A 19,977-nucleotide genomic window follows, 5' to 3' on the forward strand; every position below is an offset into this window, starting at 1 on the left:
GAAGGCTCTGCGACTGAAGAAAGATATTTTTCAGTACTCTGTTCCCACTCTTCCTTCTCAGCACCTCTCCTGGTCAGAACATGTGGAATGGCAGTGCGGCATCCCTCCTTCCCTCCTGCAGCCACTGTTCAGGCTGACTGGGGCACTGAGTTTCTAACAGTTGCTTCAGGAGTGGGAAAAGAAGGGCACGATTTATAAATCTGGTCACACTCCTTTTTTTTTTTGTTGTTGTTTTTTTTAAGGTTCCCCGTTAAATTTGTGAGCAGCTTTAAAGATAAGAGCAACAAACAAATTAAGCGATATTTTATTCAAATTGAAAGCGTTTTGTTTGACTTTGGAACACGGATCGCTTAAGGGGAAAATTTAAAGTGGGGATTTTCGGATCAAAATACGGACATTTCATTTTAAAATCTCCTTAAGAGTATCTCAGATTTTTCTCCCTAATGACAAGAGCAGTGAGTTACAATTCAAGGAAGTTTGGGTAAGTTTTCATACAATTTTAAGCATTAGCAATTGGGAAAGTCCAGGAAAGCTGCTTTCTACACGGCCCTGTTGGCACTAAATCCCTCCCCAGCAGCAGGCCAGGCACCACCAAAACCAGCCACCCTTTCTGCAGCGTGAAGGCACTACAAGAAGTGACACTTGAGATGAGAAAGAGCGCATGGGTTTGTTAAACCACTCACACACACATATGCACAAACACAAGAAGCATTCTAAAGGTGTTCAGCGGAGGAGGACCTTTACTCACAGGACTGAACATTTTCCCTGTGATCTCGCTGTGAATACTTTACCTTGGTGCTTCTAGTCCTACTGAGACAACTCGTAGCGCTGTATTGCTTTCGTATCCCCTCCCCTTCTTTGATGCTAAACACTTATTTTCAGCAGTCTTTACAGAACGTCTCCCTATTAATTAGCAGTCCATCTCATAACACTTTATCTACAGAGAATGCAATGCGTTAGTACTTCTTGGTACAGCCTTGGTTATTCCTTTGAATTATCTGGAGGCATTAGCTGACTAAAGTACAATGCTTTCATTTGCATAAAAGACCATCTATTGCTATTTTGGTTATTCTCAAGAGAGAGCTTTTTAAATGTTAGGTAGAAAGTTCGATCTTAATCATTTGTAACTTTTCTCTCTAAACATACAGATCTCATAGGAGAACACACAGACATTTAACTTACCATTATTGGAGCTATCTTTTGAATTCCTCAGTATCATTAATATTTAAGCAGAAAAGAACAGAGCGAAACAATTATCCTAACGACACCACACCAGAACTAACAGAATGATTTTTAAGAAGTCATACAGAACAAGTGAGAAGGTCGACCAGAAAGCGCTAGTCAGGAATAGCCGCGATCTGATGAGGAGGAGGAGGTTATGTTTCTGTGACACGAGCAGTGCACAGCTGTTACTCTAGTAATAATTCATCATATTAATATTTAAATGAGAGGAGGAGGAGGAGGAGGCCATGAGATTGTGTGTGACTCAACGGTCCCTCCCTGTCCTTAAGCAGAAAAATAGGCCACCAATACGGACAGAGCATTGGGAGCAACCGAGTGGGAAGGTTTGTTTTCATTTCCTCTTGAATAAAAGTGGGCAAACTGGTCCCCGAATCGGTCTGCCAACTGCACTGCTTTTACTGCTGAAAGCTAAATGCCTTTTCTGCTTTCAGAAGAAGCCATTGCCTAAGGACCAAATTGATCAGGGAATTAGTGCTCCGGGTCTGCACGTTGTTTCTAGGATTTCAGTATATTTCCAGAGAGCTTCCCTTCCTGCAAAGAGCTGCCCGTAGGAGCCTTGCCTGACTCAGGGAACTGCAGAACCGCTGCTGTGCTTTGCCGTTTTTCTACAGACTCGGCGATAAAAACCCTCTCTTCCATCAGCACTCACTTACCTCAGGCTTCTGCCACCACCTCAGCCCAGCAGGGTCTCTCGCGCAAGCAGGCTCGGGAAAGCGCTGGCACTTGGGGCCGAGCAGGAGCGCCTGCCTGCAGGAGAGGGTGCCGAGAGCTGCAGCGAGCTGAGCTGCGGGGAGGCACAGCAACACCCAGGAACAGCACGGGGCTGCAGGAAACAGCTGATGCAGGCACAACCCAGACAGATGTGGGTGGCATCCCTGGCAGGAGAGGCAACCTGGCCACGCTTGGTTGCGTACAGGGTTGCACAACTTCAGTATAAACACCACCTCTCACATGCTAGCCTTTGAGGTGTTGGGTTTCTTTTTAAATTCGTGTAACTCCTCCTTGTCAGCAGAAAATGTGTTACTATGACACCCCTGGCTGAGCACTGCGCTGTTGGTGATACAAACGTATAAAGGTAATAAGCAACCATTTAACCAGGAATACAGACACAAGCTCCAGAAATTACAATGGTGCTAAATAACAGATAGCTTAGAACAGATCCACAGAGAGATTCATCTCGATGCTCCCTGAGAAAATAGAAGATATGCAAAGTAAAATCATTAAGAGATGCCAAACTGATGCAGTAACGTTCTGCAGCACTCTGAGATACGTTCTTCATCCGAAATTTTCTATTTTCTCCTAAGCACAGACATTTCTCCTTTTCATTTCATTAGCGTAATCCTGCAAGATCAACTTTGCAAACCATCTGAGTTAGTGCTGATATTAATTTTAACTGAGAGATAAGATAGAGATTTTATTTGCTTCATGCTGCACAACAGGATTTGTGTTAACACATCACAGGAAACACAATTCTGCAGAGCTTCTCCATATCCATTGTTAGTGTCCCCATTGAGTGACCGTATAAAACTGGTCTTCATAAATTGCCACAGAGATCTGTGCCTAAAGGAAGATCAACCCCCTGGTCATGCTAGAGGAACAGAGGGTACCTAAACTGCTAACAAGAGTAGACAATGGAGGTCTCCAAGAGGATAACCTCCTCTCTGTGTTAGTATTTACACCAAGGCTGGAGAAGTTGGGCTCCTCCTGCCTAACCTAGCCTTAATTACTGATAGAGTCCTCTTTCCAGCTCCACCAACACTGCTGCCTTGTGGATAGGAGATCCAAGCAGTGTGGATACTGATATGCAAGGCTAGAATTAGCCATCTACCCCATTAGTGCTCTCAGTTGTGACCCACATGTTCTCAACGACACTGAAAGGCAGAAGCCATCCTCCAGCTCCTTGAGCTTCTGTGTCACCCTCTGGTGACAGCTCCAGCCCTAACAAGCATCATCTGGCATCCATGAGGTTGAAGACCATTTGCACTCCCACTGATGCACCCTCACTAATATCTCAGCAATTGGAGGGTTCAGTCTTCAGTCAGCTTGGATGTTGTGTCACTGGTCACAAAAGAGTTGGGGGAAAATGCTAGAAGCAGCAAAAGCAGCAGCAAACCTCTCTCTGTGATGAGGTTGGGTCTAGTCCTCTGGGGTTAAACAAGAATGTAAAATACTTTCTGCTTCCTGTTAGTAGTACCAAACATGCTGTAAGTCAAATTTGCTTCTCCTTGTTCAGCCTCCTTCCTACTACCACATACTATTTCGGAACCAAAATCTTCCTTGTGCAAGCTGTTGCCCAGATTTCAAAGCATTCACATACAATTGTTAAAATAACCTACAGAGCAGCCTCCAGTTTTGCCAGTGATACTCAGCAGGCTGAAAAGGTTAGCAGGGCAGAGAGGGCTCACTGCTGTTCCCTCCTACCTACCTTTTAGTCTGCATTTTAAAAACCAAGCGCACAAAACATAGTAACACACATTAACAAGGAGAAAAGACTAATGTATGATTTTAAGTCGGAACAAAAATTGCAGACAAAGGTTAAACAGACTTTGCTGAATTGCTAATTGAAGGTGAAAGTGTGATAGAAGATAAACACCTTCAGGTACAGATTGGGTCAGCTGACAGGTTTAATAGGTTCCATAAAATACTGCATTGCAACATTATACTGTCTGTAAGTGCAACCACCTGCTTCCAGCTGGCCTAGGTGGCAACTAGATTTGTGTACAAAGTTTGAGGAGGCCCAGAAGTCCATGCTCAGATTTGCTCTTCTTGGAGCCACCAGAGAAGTTGTTAGTTTAATATAAACTCACAAAAGGGCTCCAGCCTCTGCTGACGAGTCCCCTTGAGGGCAAAGCTTTTTCAGGCTTTGCCCAAGGTATACTCAAATCCCACTCCATTCCTGCCCATGCTCTTAGTTAAATAGAAATGAAACAAATTCACCCAATTCTTTTGTTTCTAAAACCCAATACTGATAAGGGAAACCCCGCCCAGGGAGGATACCACTAATTTCACAAATGCCCTTGGGTGTACTTTTGCACTGAAACTTCTCTCCTGGGGATCTGAGGTAGCCTCCACTCACCTTGAAGAAGATATGCTATCTGAAGAAAGAAATTCAAACACTGGTCAATGGCAATTAGCTCCACTGCTAAATTTCATTTCAAAAGAAGTAGTCTGACTCCTGACTCAAGAGACATCACACCACTCATTCATTCCTCCCACAGCCAGACATCAAGTCTCTGCCACAGCTGCTGAGCAAATGACAGAAATAAAAGAGTTCACTGCAAGGCTAGCCACCACACTTGCCCTAAGAGCAGAGAGATCAGTGTGAAGAGCCCTGCTGGCACCAGACCACCGAGCCCTCATCACATGCAAATTCTTCATTCAATTAGCAGCGCTAGGATTTAAAGTTAGAACCATAAGATGAAGACTGTTGGGCCCAGCCACTGACAGAGTTGAACACACTATGCCCATGCCCAACCATTTCTCAAATCAGATGGGCTCCACGGCTTGGTCTTTGGATGATACCAGGCAGCTGCGCTTCCTGAAGGCCACACAAGTGGACATACACAAAACTGGCTCTGCAACCGCCATGGAATTCACAATGGGAAACTATTTGTTAGAGAATGAACAAATGATCTCAGCAGTGCTGTGTGTAGCTTTGATTTTGAGTAACAGCAGCAAGGCTTACATAGTTGTTTACCAGTCAAAAAATAGGGGTAGGCTTTTTATAGTCTAAACTTTATGAAGTGATAAAAATCTATGAATCATCTAACATGCTGTTTATCTACAGACAAATAGGATTAAAAATAGAGCAGGTAGTTTCGTCTCTCTTTTTCTTTCTTTCTTTTATTTTTTTTTTTTTTTTTTGTGGCATGGAAGCAAAAAGAAAGGTGACATAGGAGGAAAAAGAAGGCTGCTGAGGATGCTGAGCGCAAAGCTATGGCTGGGGACTGCCTTGAGAGCTTCCTCTATAATTCTATCCTCCTGATGAAAGGCCAGACCTTAGGCACTCTCAGGTGACTCTTTTCTGTAGCGAGGATCTCAGTATTTGGCCTTTTCATATTCACCATTTCTTTGCAATTAGTCCATAAAAGCACAAGGCTTGGCATTTTTACCACTGGGATCTGTGCAAAGAGTTCTGACTTGTAAGTGTTTGGCTCTGCCTCGGAGTTTTTTAATCTTTCCTTTCCTAAATGTAACTGATCAACAGGAGTGTGCATCCCTGGGTCAGTTTTCAGTTCATGATCCAAATAGTTCTTCTTAACCTGGAAGAAACCCCAACAGAATCCCAAGGAATTTTCCTCAGGAAGGTCTGGAAATCCTGCTTGTCAATACATAATTTCTACCAAGTGAAACATTAACAGAGCTACTCCACTCAGCTGACCGTATCATGAAACAATAACTTCCTTCCTTGCCCAGGGTAGCACAGACTCTGTTTTGCTGCTTCCTGACCCGTGAGCGACCTTGCTACGGACCAGCTCATTTTCAGCACAACTCCTTGATGTTCGATATTGTGTTACACTGCACCTACACTTAAAGAAGCAGATAGGAAAAGGCAACCTTCATCTCTTCCTCTTCTCTGCTGGCCCTATTTGCAGAGAAAGGGGACAGACAAGAACACTCCTCATCCAAGGATGCTTATTCTCCCAGGTCTTCTACCATCATTTTCACTCTGGAAGCATAAATCACGTATGTCCTCTGTTGCCGTAGGCAGGGAAAGAATCTGAAATAGGGGAGTCTCGTTTAAAGTCTGATTTATTTATTTACTTAATTTATTTATTGTGGGAATCAGTGAGTGACATGGACAGCACATACCTGAATGCCATTCTGCATTTGGTTGTGCTAGTGGCTATAGCTGGCACAACTACGTGCCTGTTGCTACTGGCTGGGACCTGTGACACTGTAAACACCAGGCCTGTCATTCCACAGAGCTGTAGGACCCCGTGGTGAGTTTCTGAGGGAGTCAGAGTGTGAGATGCTCTGGGAGACCCTTCCTCACTCCAAAAGCCCAGACAGTGGGTTTGCTCAGAAGGTCATACGGTTTGCCACAACAGCAGGAGTGGCCTCTCCGGTATCGTAATCAACACCTATGCCTCTGGCTCTTCCCTATACACTCCTTCCAGCCTCACCCCTCTATGAACAGTTTCTCTACACCCACAGTTCTCCACGCCTACGATTCTCTCTCCCTCCATCTGTCACGACGTGCAGCCTGGCTGTGCTGACAAGCCCACGCCACGCTACTCACCCTTGTTAGCAGGACCAGAAATGGCAGTCTTGTTCAGGACCCCGTTCTTGGGGTACAAACCAAGCTGAGCACAGGATCCCACTTCCTGCCTCTTCTCTGGAAAAGCTTTACACACACTGGAACTGTCCTGCACTGTTGCCCATGTCAGGGGGCTTTGTGACTTTGCCAAGCCTCTACCCACAGCTCAGAGCTGCTTTGTAATCAGGATTCACCCAAGCAAGAGGAGTTGTTAAGAAAGACAAGTATAACATTTTGTGGAAAGGGCTGGGCAAGGAAAAAATAAACCAGCTTAGTGTTCCAAGAAAGAGTGTTAATACAGAAATGACAAAAGGTGTTGGTTTCCATTAAAAAAAAAACAAACAAACATACAAAAAAAGAAAAAGAAAAGAAACAATGACAAAAAGACCCTTTTACCTTCAGTGCAAGTAGACCGCATGGCCTGCTGAAGAAAGGCTGCCACATCCCGCACAGCTGGCCCAGACTTGACAGTGCCTCATTAGGAGGAAAAAAAATAGCCAAACCAAACAAACAAAAAAAACCCACTCTTACTCAGACATCAGCCCTCTAACCTGCACACATTAGTCACAGCACAGCCCAAACAGCCGAGGAGAGATTAGGTCAGTTTACGGGAATGAGCTCTCACAGCAGAGCCCACAGCTCCCAGGAGGCCCCACACTGTCACCAGGACTGGCCAAGCCAGCACAGCCCAGTCCCTTTCTCCTCTTTGTGGCCTGGCCTCTCTCGGGTACTTGTGCTCCCGGGGCAGCTCCTGAGGGACTCGGGAACAAAGCACAGTGTGTCCTGCCCAAGCTCTGCTCGGCATGGGGTAACAAAGGGTCCTAAGCCGTGCTTCTGGACTTGAGACTCAGGTTTTGGGCTGTCCATTTGTGTGGTCAGCAAGAAGTGCCCACGGTCAGCCTGCAAAACTCAGCAGAAGAAATTCAAAAGCCACACGGCCCTCGGCAGTCTTGGCATACAAATGGCACCTCTACTTGTAAGAGCAGCTGCAGGCAGGCCAGGCACCTCATTCTGGAGCACCCACCGCCCCGGCTGATAATGCTGCAGTTTGGCACCTGGCCTCGGTGCTGCCACCTGCGAGGACTGCCCTGCCTGCAGGCACAGGCCCCAGCAGCCTGCAGCCTTCTGCCAGCTCAGCATGCAGGAGCTGCACAAGAAGCTCTCTGTGGGATGTTCTCTTGGCTGGCATCTCCCTCTGGAGCTCATGGCTGGCTCTTGTTTTGTCTTCAGTACCGGCAGCTCTGATGCTTTCAACAGAGATGCTAAAGCAGGCTTAGATATTGCTTGAGAAACTCACCTCCCTGCTTTACCTGCTCTACCTGCTCAGCCTCCTTTCCTTGGCCCAGCACAAGTCATCTCAGCAGCTTGGACAGTAAAACACTGAAGCCTTAAGGTCACAGCTGAGAGGCAGCTGACACCTGGCAGCACAGATGCAACCACCCTGGTAGAGATCTACAGGTTTTGTGAAGATAAGTGCCTGCTGCACATGGCCAACTATCAGAGGCGATTCCATAAGGAGCAATTCACCCTGCTGCTGATTGTCTTGATTTTTAGTTATCAGTCTAACACAAGGGGATTGGATCAGAGTCTAGAGCATAACGGCCACAACAGATATGCCACCCCAAACATGGAGGTACTCCTGTGACATCCTCACCTTGGCTGGCTCAGTCTTCACTCTGAGCATGAACAGTGCCAAAGACGAGTGAAGGCAGCAAGACCAAGGAGGTCTCTCAAGCTCTTCAACAACTGTTGGAGGGAGAAGGAATAGAGGGAAGAGGGGAGGGAAAATATTGAACAGAGGCTGTATTGTATTTGAGGGTCAGGCAGCTTAAAGTGCCATCAAACCCTTTGTATAAATGCTCTTGCAGTAAACTGAAACAGCAGCTGTTCTCAGGGAAACTGTGGCTACCCTTAGTGATTATTACAAGCAGCCAAAATGGCACGGTATTCCTTTCGTTTTGAACCAGATGCTATCATTACTGGAATGTACCTGTATATTCACAGAATACTTCAGATCAGCATATCATGTTCAAACAGAAACTGTTTAATACATTTATACACCGGGTCTGGACAGGGCTTTGTTCAGTAATGATTTCTCATGGAGAGATAAGGGACAGAGCTGAATGAAGCCATTAACTATCAATCAAAACACACATTGGTTTATTCATGACTCTCCTTACCCCAGGGAAAGAATAAACAGTTTAGATATCCCTCAATTAAATCTCTCCAGGACCACCTAGTCACAGATTTGCTTTTGATATCCTACTCTTAAAACCCTTTGTCTCTGACTACCGAGTTCAATCTGAGCAGAGTTAGTACGGAATTAAGCTTCATTTTAATCCCTGCTTTTGCCAAGAGGTTTGTCAACGCAGTGAGTCCTACCCTGCTTACCCAGACAAAATCTCACTGATTGCAAAGATGAATGGGGCTCATTTCCTCATTTTCTCTCTTGGGACAAGAAACACACTCAGTAGCGCTCCGAGTTACATATGGCTCATATATGCTCCCAGGGCCTTCCAGCTATGCCTGTTCCGGAGCAGGCTTCCTGCATCCCAGACAACTTCTCATTGAAACAGGCACACGCTTCCTTCCCACAGCACAGGTGGGGGACAGCAAGTACCTACAGTCCTGCCTTATTAGCCCGTATCTTACGAGCAGGTCACAAGGGCATACTGGAAGCAAAGACGTAGTGTTTAAGCTGCCAAACAGCTATTCTTTCATCAAGGCAGCAGTGAAATCAGCACTGTAGAGAGCTACAGAGGAAACTGCCGTAATACGCTTAGATCAGTGTCCAAACTAGATGGACACGTGCCAGCCTATGACTTCCATCTCCAGCATGGAGAGCATGCTGGACAAGTACAAATGGAGCAGTGTCTCTGTCCTCAGCCTGGGAAGTTACAGAGTTCTTTTCTTCTAGATGTATATGCAGGGAGGCTTTAGGATGGATACCGACAGTGGCAATTAATGCCACAAATGTGGCTCCCCCAGTATTTTGTAGTATTAGTATTGGGTACTTCATGCAACCTATTATGGAACAAAGCTATGACTGAGTGCTGAGTACTGAGACCAATGCTATGTTTCTCCCTGGGGAAGGGAGTCCACCACATGTGTTTGAGTCCTTCCTTTCCTTATACGTGAACCTCAGCCTGGACATTTCCAAAAGACTATGATCTTGTCATACAATAAAGGCTCAGACACAGCCTTGTCCTTCATAGGACACGGCAAAATCCTCCAGGAATACAGCATGTAAGGCATCCAACCAGCAGTACAGGGGGGAGGGGGAAAGAAAACTACATCTGTGAACTGATGACAAATAAGCATTTAAATAAAGACGGAGCTTAGTAATATATAGCCCTCTCGAAGTCTGGGCTTGATGAGATACCAGGAACCACTCATACAGCAAGACCTGAGAACTAGCGCCAGTGCTTGGATGAAAGAACGGTGAGGAGCAGAAGGAAGCATGACTTTCAGAAGCTTAGGTGGATTTTTCTGCCATTGCAGGTTTCTTGGCAGCACACGAACCTCACTCGGATTGCAGGCTTTCACCCAAAACTCAAAGCAAAACTGCTGAAACCACAGACTTTTACAGAATCTCCACCCAAACGAACTACCTTAGTCCAGGTTTTGCTCAAAATTCAAATCTCTGTGGGCAAGGCATCAAGGCTCAGACTGAGAGGAAAACAGCCGCTGGCTCCCAGTGCCTCTCCCAGCCCAGAGCCTGTCAGCGCCGTGGGAAGAGCCGAAACAAGGAGAAAATGGGCAAGCCACAAGTCTCGTCCTGCTTCTCAGAGTAGCAGAAACTATCTAGCACAGGACAGAAACTCTAGACATCCATTGCTTTAACAACCCAACCGATTTCTGAGCTGTCAAAATTTCTGGTAGCGGTAGAATTATAGAACCATAGAGTGGTTTGTGTTGGAAAGGACCTGAGAGGTACCTGATTCCGACCCCACCACCAGGGGCAAGGATGCCTCCCAGCAGCTCAGTTGCCCAGGGCCCCATGCAGCCTGGCCTGGAGCACCTCCAGGGATGGGGCACACACAGCTCTCTGGGCAGCCTGTGCCTGGGCCTCACCGCACTCACGGTGAAGAATTTCTTCCTCACGATTAATATACATATAGTCTCTTTCAGATTGAAACCATTACTCCTTGTCCTGTATCTACATTCCCTTGAAAAAATCTCTCCCCAGCTTTCTGAAGGGTTCTCAATCCATTCTCCACATAGCCTATTATCTGTGCTTGGGATAGACATAAATCCCTGTACCGATGATGACATTATTTGCCTTAATTACCGTATCTACTTGCTACCCAACAGGAGTAAGAACCATAAATGTTTCCATTGCACAGCTCTCTGATACAGCCCTCGGTGGGGACTCTGGGTTGAGCACCCTGTGGTCTGCCTGCTCTCAGCCACCACTTTGTGCCTTCCTTCCTGGAAATGCTGTAATCCAAGCTGGGCACCTATTGTGCTTACTCTTTTTAGCAGCCTGTTCTCCTTGTTTGCTGCAAGCTCAGCAATGTCAGAAATGTAGGACACAACGGCACGTGGACCCAGCGTGGGGAGTCAGAATAGTTCTCCCTGTTCCTCTCAGTGCTGTCTGCAGGCCGGACACGTTGACTGCAAAAACACAGCAGCCTAAGCATGGCCAGCAGGGTCTATGTCAAAACCTTGCTTGACAAACACCACTGCAAGCCCCTTCTGTGTTCTGGGCCTGCTGCTCAGCTCCTGGGATGAAAGGCTGCTTGGCACTACCCAGGAGCCGCTCAGCACTGCCAGGGGCCAGCAGCTACTCAGCTGTGTTGGGTTTGGTTTTTTTCCCCTACAAACCACAAACAGAAGAAAATCACAAAGGGAAGAAAGGCCTTAAATCATCACTGGAGAACCAGCTACTATGCTTCAGCTCTCTCTTTTATTTCTAAACCAGTCAGATCTATAGCATAGATAAGCACATGCTCCGACAGTTTGCTGCTGGAATCGAATCAAAAAAGCACTTCGATTCTCTACTGAAAAACTGCTTTTATACCTCAGTTACGCCATTCACTTAAACAGTACAAGTGAAAGATACCTTTTTCCCCACATTTGCATCTGTGTAGGAAAGAATGTGTGTGCTGTCCCCAACCAAATTCAATGCTCATCAGAAAGGCAGAGGCTGCTGGCCTGGGGGACAGAGCGGGCTGTCACAGTCAGCAGTGCCACTGGCAGTGGTTGGGACTTCAGTTCCCACCAACAGCAGGCAGTTGGGCAGCTACCTGCTCCCAAAACACTTTCACTTCCCCAGCCTGAAGACACAGTTGAGGATACAGAAAGCCTTGGTGCAGCTGCCTTGTCTCTAACACTGGGTTTTTCTGGCACAGTAAAAACGGCAAACTTTCAAGTAAGGGTACTTTTCCTGGAAAGCATCTTCTATTTCAGGAAGTAGAATACCTAAAAAGGGATAAAAATGTGTCGACTTAATTATACACTTACAACGGTATTTTAGTGATTCAGAGATGGCATAAAAGATCTTGTCTTTAACCAGCATTTCCTTATTGTCACGAGCTTCTATTGTAGGCCAGGCCTTAGGGACATGAGGGACAAAGTACCCGAAAGGAGCTTACAAGAAGGGTGGGGAGGGACTTCTTATAAGGGTGCGTAGTGACAGGACAAGGAGAAATGGTTTTAAACTAGAAAAGGGTAAATTTAGACTAGATATCAGGAAGAAATTCTTTACTGTGAAGCTGGTAAGGCAGCGGAACACGTTGCCCAGAGCAGCTGTGGATGCCTGCTCCCTGAAGGCGCTCAGTGCCAGGCTGGATGAGGCTGTGAGCAACCCGGGAGGTGTCCCTGCCTGTAGCAGGGGGTTGGAGCTACATGATCTAGGTCCCCTGCAACCCAAACCATTCCACCATTCTATGAAACAAAGCTGCAAGTCACTTCATGCTGTAACTACCTGTAACCGTTATCCTTAGCAGATGCAGAAGCCAGTGCTCCCCGCTATGCAACACAAACACTTGCTTTGGTTGCCCGTTTTTAAAGGGACAACTGCTCACTTGAATTCTTTTCTTTTTTTTTCAAGATAGAAGACCTCTGCAGACAGCTTTTAAAATAAGCACACAGGGCCCAGGTGATTCCTGGGGAGCTCGAGCAGCCCAAAGCCTGGCCTGGCCCTGTGCTCGGGTGCAGGCAGCAGACATGCTGCCTTCTGGGATTCAGCAGCATCACACCCTGCAGAACAACAGCTCTACCGCCTGGCTTTGCGTCCATCACTGACGAACTTATTAAGAATCACCAGGGAATGAAGGAAAGGCAAGGGTAAAAGGAGAGAAAACATGTTTTCTGCCTTTTGAATAACAGGGGATTGATTCTGCAATCTGCTGCCCTGAGAGACAGGGAGTACTGAGTCCCAGGAAGGGCTGGAACAGCCTGCTCCCCTCTGGCTGCTGCAGCAAGCCACAACGTCACCATGACCCTTCTCCATGGGGAAACCCGGGGACTGTTTGTGCAACAGGAGGTGTGCTGTGAAACAAGGAGTTTCATCAATATTGGCTGCGCCAACTGCAGCAAGGACAGTACTTCTTTTTTCTCTTTAATTGATTTAAGAAATCATCCCTTCCCAAACTGTTAAGCTCTGTTAAACAAACATCCATTTGGAACCTACTCTTAGTTTTAGAAAGCAGGGGGAAGCCGCCTCCCCTGACATTTCCTCTACATAACCTTAATGCACCGTGATAAACAATTCAGTTATGGTGCTGCTGTTGCTAAATATAGCACCAAGATGCTCCTTTTCTACGAGGGAAAAATCCAGGCATACATTTTCTGGTAGCATTATCGCTCTTCAGCTTCCACGTAACAGCAAGGAGCCCCCTCAGAGGAAGGCAAAGGCGTTGGCTCACTTCCACAGCAACAGAAACAGAAGAGGCAGTGGTGAGGCCAAGGGGGGAAGTGAGGCTACAGGCTGCAGAAAGCTGAGTAGCCCTGCGAGGGGTTGCCACGCTGTGCACGGGGTGGGCACACAGACAGGCGCTGACGTCCCGCAGCATCGCGCTGCTGCTACTGCATTCCTCTCTTTTGCAATCTGTCAGGGAGCAGCTGTGCCAAAGTGGAAAAAATCCCAGAAAGTTGTTGAAACATTCTTAGTATTAAAGACCTTATGTTTCCACTGCAAACGGATAAAGCTCCCAATGAGATTTCTGGTGCCGTTTAAGGTCAGCCTGTTCAGCATTACAAAATATCAGGCATTCTGCTGCGCAGTACGCACAGGTTTTGGGAATATTTTAATGCAAGAATTTAAAAAAAAAAAAAAAGCAAGCTTGCTTGTTATGATTTACTCCACTGCCTGTCTGTAAGCATGTGTAATGCCAATGTACTGCCCTTCCTGCCACTTTTTGGCACTGATCCGACCTTCCTTTTCTTGGGCACTTCACTTCTGACACTGCTTCAGTTGGAGCTAATGACAGAAGCTGCTTAAAAGCCTTCCCGTGCCTTCATTTGAGATCCCTCCCGACAGAGACTGCGGGGACTTTGTCAGAGACTGCACAGCACTCCGCTGCCTTTGGCTGTGGGGGTAAATCCTCTGCTCCTGTTGTTCAATCTGGCAGTCTTGAAATGAAGGGTTTAAAGAAAGGTATCACAGCAACTGCTGTCATCTTCCTGCATCAACAGCCATATATCCCCTCTGAGGTGAGGAGAGAGAATGCAGACTGCAGAATCAACCACAGTGTTTTTTTCTGAACTGTGTGGCTTTGTTTTTTTTCCATAATCATTAGTATATAATATCTCTCTGGGGAAACGAATCCTTCTACAAACAGAACTCAGCACTGCTTTCAGAACAAGAAGGCTTTTTGCCCTTCTTTCTTTATCACTGCAGCAATGCACTCTGGATTGACAGATTTTAATATCTCTGTGGTAAGGAGAGATTGTGCATTAAATGGCATTCCATGCAAGTGAGGACTCATGACTGAGAAGCTGTTGTTTCTTGCCCAGACATTTAATTAAAGCCTACAAAATTTCCATTGTTCAAACCTGGATTATCTCACAGGAGTATGCATGGACAAGGCGAATCCCAGACCCCCATCGGCTGCATTGATGTATGTGCTCCCAAACGTGGGGATGGAAAAGTAGCCCAAGACTGCCATAGTAGCAGATTCTGTCCCTCAGTCTCTGATGGAGGTTTTAAACCCATTCATGGAAGTAAAGACACGGAGAAGTGAAGTCATTTGCCTTGAGGCATGCAGCAATTTAGTTGCAGAGCTGGAAATAAAACTGAGGGATATGAACATGCTGGACCACGCTATCATCAGCAGATGCTATGGCTTCCAAGTTCTAATTAAAGAGCTGTCATTACACAAAAAGCATTTGTACTGTGAAGTAAAAACTGATAAAGCTCAATAGTCTGGAGGACTGAAGGGCAGGCATATGTTTTTTTAAAGCTCCCAAAGATGATAACATGCACTTATTTGTTTATCTATTTACTTCCCCGCTCTTCAGCCCATCTCAGCCCCAGTAGCTGATGGCAGCCAGGAGGTCTTTTGCTGCTCAAACAAACCCAGGACGCTGCCATTCCAAATTAAGAAGTGCTAAAAATATGTATATTCTACTGAACAATTTCCTACCTGAGACTGCTTGTGTGAAAGAAACTGCATTCCGACACTCTGATTAGACAGAACAACCAGCGGGAGAAATAACATGTTAGGGAGAAACAGAAGCATTCGAGGTGATGCAGTCATAATCAACCCAGCTGGCAATGTTTAAGTGCAAGAAAACAGGTCAGAAGCCAAATATAAATTATCCAATTTGATGTCCCGATCATGCAAGCGCGCACACAGACATGCACCAATGCACATTTTCCTCTGCAAAGGCAGCTCCTGCTGCAGCTGGCACCAGGCTGAGCGCTGCTCCAGCAAACGTTTGGCCTGCCTATGCGCTGCTGCCTTGTGCCTAGAGCAGAACTATGCCTTCCATTCCCCTGCTCGCTGCCCATAGAGATCTGCAGCTGTTTCCTGTACCCCAGCAGCCAGCTGTGCCATGGGGAGCACCCAGCCCATCCATGGCAGCGGAACACAGAGTGCCTTCCACTCAGAGTGCCAGGGGATCAGAGCCTGCCAGCCCCTGCTGAACAACCTGTACTGTGGATGGACCATTTGCATATAATTCACTCTTTCCTGCTCTCTGGTTCATAGCCAAAGTCTTGTCTGTATCAGGAGCCTGTCCCTGAACACCAAGACAGCACCTGGGCACGTTCCCAACTGGAGGCACAAAAGGCCCAGGTTTCATGAGCTGAGCTCATTCTGACTTCTGCCAGCGCAACTCCAGATTCCCCAGCAGTAACTAAGGAGGGGCGAACAGACAAAGCCTACTACAGTGAGCCTATGACAGCAAAGACTGGGGACCCAGAATCCTTGCCAGGTTGGAGCCCTCCTGCCACGTTCTCAAACAGCACCTCATCCCCTTTGCACAGCAGGGCTGATACCACTCAGAAGTGATGGGACTTTAAGTCAGAGCCACACATCCCTGCTGCCATGTGCCATGATGACCAGAACATGGCCTGGGCAGTGGGGACGAGCAGGGCATGGGTCTCCTGCAGCTCCCAGTTCAGGCCAAAGCACCATGTGGGGTTGTTCAGGGGAACTTCTCCTGGGCATTGCCCTCCATTTGCACAGGGCCTGGGGTGCAGAGAGGGATGGGGACGAGAGAGAGAGGTATGGGAATTCCTGGCCTTGCATTACTGCTATCGAAACAGAAGACACGCAGGAGAATATATGGAAGCATGTGACAGAGCAGAGCCCTGCAAGCACCATATGACAGCAGAAAGGAAGAGAGGGGAAACGTGCTGGGAAAGAAAATGAAAGGCTCAGGCTGTGCTGGTTGGTTTACCAAAACAGGGCAGCAGTGATAGAACCTTTGCTGGAGCCCGAGTTCAACCTGGAAGCCATCCTGCAAGGGGAAACTTAGGGGAAGTGCCTGCGCAGGATACACGCAGCACCACGGGGCTGTGCGGAGCAGCCCCCATACAAAGAAGCAGGCAGGGGTCATCCCTATGCCAGTGGAGGGGAGCAGGGAGGGGCACAGCCTGCCCTGCTGGGGCATGGACACTGCCAGCATCCGGCATCCCCTCTGCAGCACAGCAGCCCCTGGCAGAGCAGCTCTCCAGCATGCCTCAGCACCGGCCTTCTGCCTGCTTCAGGTGCTGCTAGAAAAGTGCCCAGCTCCAGTCTAGAGCCCATAACGCCTTGGCTGCAGAGAAGCCAGCCTTTGTCCTCTGCTCCTATTTTGTCCCTGTTTGATTGAGGCTGATGCAGGCTGTGCCAGGAGCGGATCTGAGCAATGACTCAAGCTCACGTCAGCCCCGCAAGGCGCAGCATGGGCATGTAGCACGGGGCGGCAGTCAGGTCCCGACGAGCAGCCCCACAGCGCTGCCGGCACGCACAGCCCAACTCCGGCCACCTCCCCTCACCTGGGGTTTTATTGCTGGCACCTCAGGAGCACAAGGAAAGACATTTGAGAAGGATTTCTCCAATGGCAAAAGCACGTACCAGGCTAGAGGTTCAGCTAGCGTTTCAGTGGGGCTCTACCAACGTTTACCACGAAAAGGAAAAGAGGAAATCACTTGAAACAACACGACCAGACTTATCTCTGAGGTTCTCTGTGATCAAGGAGTTGTCTTTCTTAAAAGCAAGCGGCTGGACACATCACAGACTGTAGAATATAAAAGGATTATTCTCGAGAGCAAAAAAACCCACCAAACCCCGAGAACAAACAAAAAAAACCCAACCCCGCCCCCAAACAGGTACAGCCGAGGTCTTCAGCAGAAAGGAGAGATGAGATAAAGGGTTGTGTAATTGCTCTTTAGACAGCGAGAGCAACTCAGGGCAGGTCTCAGTGGAAGGAAAGCCAATGCGGTGAGGCACGGGGTCTTTGCCCTCTGGAGCAGTTGGCTCTGACAGCTCTGCTCTGTTCGCAGAAGCAGGAGAGGCCAATGGGCAGCGCAGCATATCCTCAGGGAGGCAGAGCTGTACTCCTCACCGTGCCTTGCAATGCTCATGCCATGATTGCATCACGCTGAGCAATAGCGTTTAAAGTGATAAAAGTTTTGGTTCCGAATTAGATAAGGCATAGCAGCAGTTCTATCTATACTTGGGCAGAAACCTCCTTTGAGCTGCAAGTTCCAGGGCTCCTCCTGATTGAGAACTGACCATACCCATTGCGTGACGACTGCTGTAGTTTTAGGAGCTGTCATGGTTGATCCCAGCCGTGTTGCAGCCTGCTGCAGCCACCGGGAAGGGGACACGGACCTTTGTATTTTGAGGCTATTCAATACCTTTGTTTAGCTGTTATATCCATGAGCAGCGCACCTGCAAACAAATCAGGGCTGCCTGTAGGAAAGTTCATGCTTGGCAAAGAGCATGAGGAGTTTGGTTCTTGCAGCACTGTTTGCTTCATCAGATGAGGGCATCAAGTGAAAGTTACCGAGAGATTGCAGCAGCCGGCAGCACGCTCACCCTTTGAGCAATCAAAAGCAGAATGCCTACATGGTCTCCGCTCCAAAAAAGGCTCTCAGAGAAGAAAGGACCTTTTCATCTGCCTACTCGGAAATGAAGATCTCAACCACAAAACCCTGACTGAAGTGCAATGAGCAGGATTTTGTCCACTGATTCCAGCAGGCCCAGCTTTTCACCCCAAGAGTCTGCTCCAGTGTTGAGTAAAGAGAGGAACTGCCAGCAGCAACATTCTGGCCCTGGAAATCTGGAGGGGCTTGTTGGCTGACTGCGGGAGCAGCGAATGCACAGCTCACCCACAGTGCAGATGTAACCTGCATGCCTCCTGCTTTCAGAAAAGCTGAGGGCTCCATGCAACCATGTGCAATAAGAAGACATTAACAGTCGTGCCTGGCGATGGTTAAGAATGGAGATAAAATTCCCTATTATCATGGATTATCGGTTTGTCAAAGGGGATGCCAGCAGAGCTGCGCTGTGATGAGGTTTGCATTTCAATAAGCAAGCTGCACAGAGCTCTCAGCTCCTCCACAGAAGCAGAACTTTGTGCTGAAGCATCCTTCTGAGGTGTCCTGCAGCCATCTGGGAGCCTGGCTCCAGCCAGGTCATGGCAAGGCTCCCAGGGACAGAAATCATGGATGGCCTTAACCTAAGAAGGTACTATGGTGCTGCTTTAGCAGCCATCTCCACGCTATGCTGCTCCTTAGCCCTGCACAACACCTGGGAGGGGAATACTCTGAAACAGGTGATTCTTGAGAGGCAGCAGTACCAGGACAAAACTTTGCATGGATCAGAGCCCAATACTAACCCTCAGCATGAAAAGGGGATTATCACCCCTTGTGTGGTTTGCTGTGGGTCTTTCGACTCATACCCACCCTATGCTAGAAGTGGTCACAGTTCTACAGAACTACGGTGATTTTTAATTTGACTCTCAACTTTCTGCTTATGTACTTACACATTTTCAAGTTTCTTTCAGCAAGCACAAGGGCCTGGAACATTGTTCCTGCCCCTTCTTGGTTTAAAGAAACGTACTGAAGTTCCTCTGACATACTGCTCATCGAGCAGCTGCCTCTTTGCAAAGCCACCAAGCACCTTGGTGCACAGTGCAGTCCCAAGAGCTGCTCAAACTGCTGCGCACGTGGCTGCAGAGGCTCCAAGGGACTAAAGGCAAAGGCATCTCCCTGCTCTTATTTCTACCATCCGTGACACCTGCAGAAGACACAACCTTGGCTGCAAAACTTCTCATGGCCCCAAGGAGCTCAGCACAGGAGCCCGCAGACAACAAAATCAAATTCTTCCCCGTGTACATCAGTACTCCTCTGCCACGCTTTGAAACCTGCTGGAAACGCCAGCAGCCACGCCGTTACAGTCCCAAAGCAAACCACGGGCTGCTGGCCAGGACTCAGGCACCAGGCAGTGAGGCTGCACATGCAGGGAGCATCTGCTGTGTGTGCACACAGCACCGCCGGCTCCACACATGCACACACACTTCATGTGCACACACTCCCCATCTACAGCCTCATACCATAAACACAAGCTGCTGCTCGAGTGCAATGCTTGGCTGAGCTTCCACCTCTATTTCGCTCAAGTGTTTCAGAAACAGGCAGATTGCTGGGATAAAAGCAAGCAGCCATTATTTCTTCTGCTGCAGGCCTCCTCCTGCAGCTTTAATACCTGACATTTGCAGCGCTCCTTCCCACGGGGCCTCCGAGTGCTACAAAGACAGTCACGCACAGAGAGAAGCATCTGTGCCCGTTCCTCACGTGAAGGAAACCAGCACTTTGCACAGCCCTCACAGAGCGCGTGTCCAGAGGCAGTGGAGGCACAGAACCAGGAGTGGCAGCTCCCGGCTGCCCCTGCACGTGTCAGTCCCTCCTGCTGCCCCTTCTGCCCATTGCTTCACCTGCCACCCGCCATAGACTTGCACCATAGACATAGACATTATCCATCATTCTGTATGACCTTAACTGCAAACCTAGTCTCTTCTGTCCCCGTCATTCCTCA

The 19,977-nt window shown here is 47.9% G+C and overlaps 1 protein-coding gene across 19 annotated transcripts in view; it reads right to left on the reverse strand.

Moving 5' to 3' along the window:
• Positions 1-19,977, reverse strand: part of MAPK4 (mitogen-activated protein kinase 4) — a 69,003-nt gene that overhangs the window by 26,276 nt on the left and 22,750 nt on the right. For 14 of the 19 annotated variants that reach the window (XM_015291906.4, XM_015291908.4, XM_046899023.1 and 11 more), the window contains exon 1: positions 1,183-1,388. The exons of 3 other annotated variants lie outside the window; for them this stretch is intronic. The gene's annotated coding sequence lies outside the window, so the exon portion shown is untranslated. Of the gene's footprint in view, positions 1-791; positions 964-1,182; positions 1,389-1,895; positions 2,199-19,977 lie in introns of those variants that run through there. 2 more of the 19 variants (NM_001030549.2, XM_046899032.1) reach the window with 2 other exon arrangements.

Source organism: Gallus gallus, chromosome 10, assembly GCF_016699485.2.
Source record: "Gallus gallus isolate bGalGal1 chromosome 10, bGalGal1.mat.broiler.GRCg7b, whole genome shotgun sequence".
Taxonomy (NCBI): Eukaryota; Metazoa; Chordata; class Aves; order Galliformes; family Phasianidae; genus Gallus; species Gallus gallus.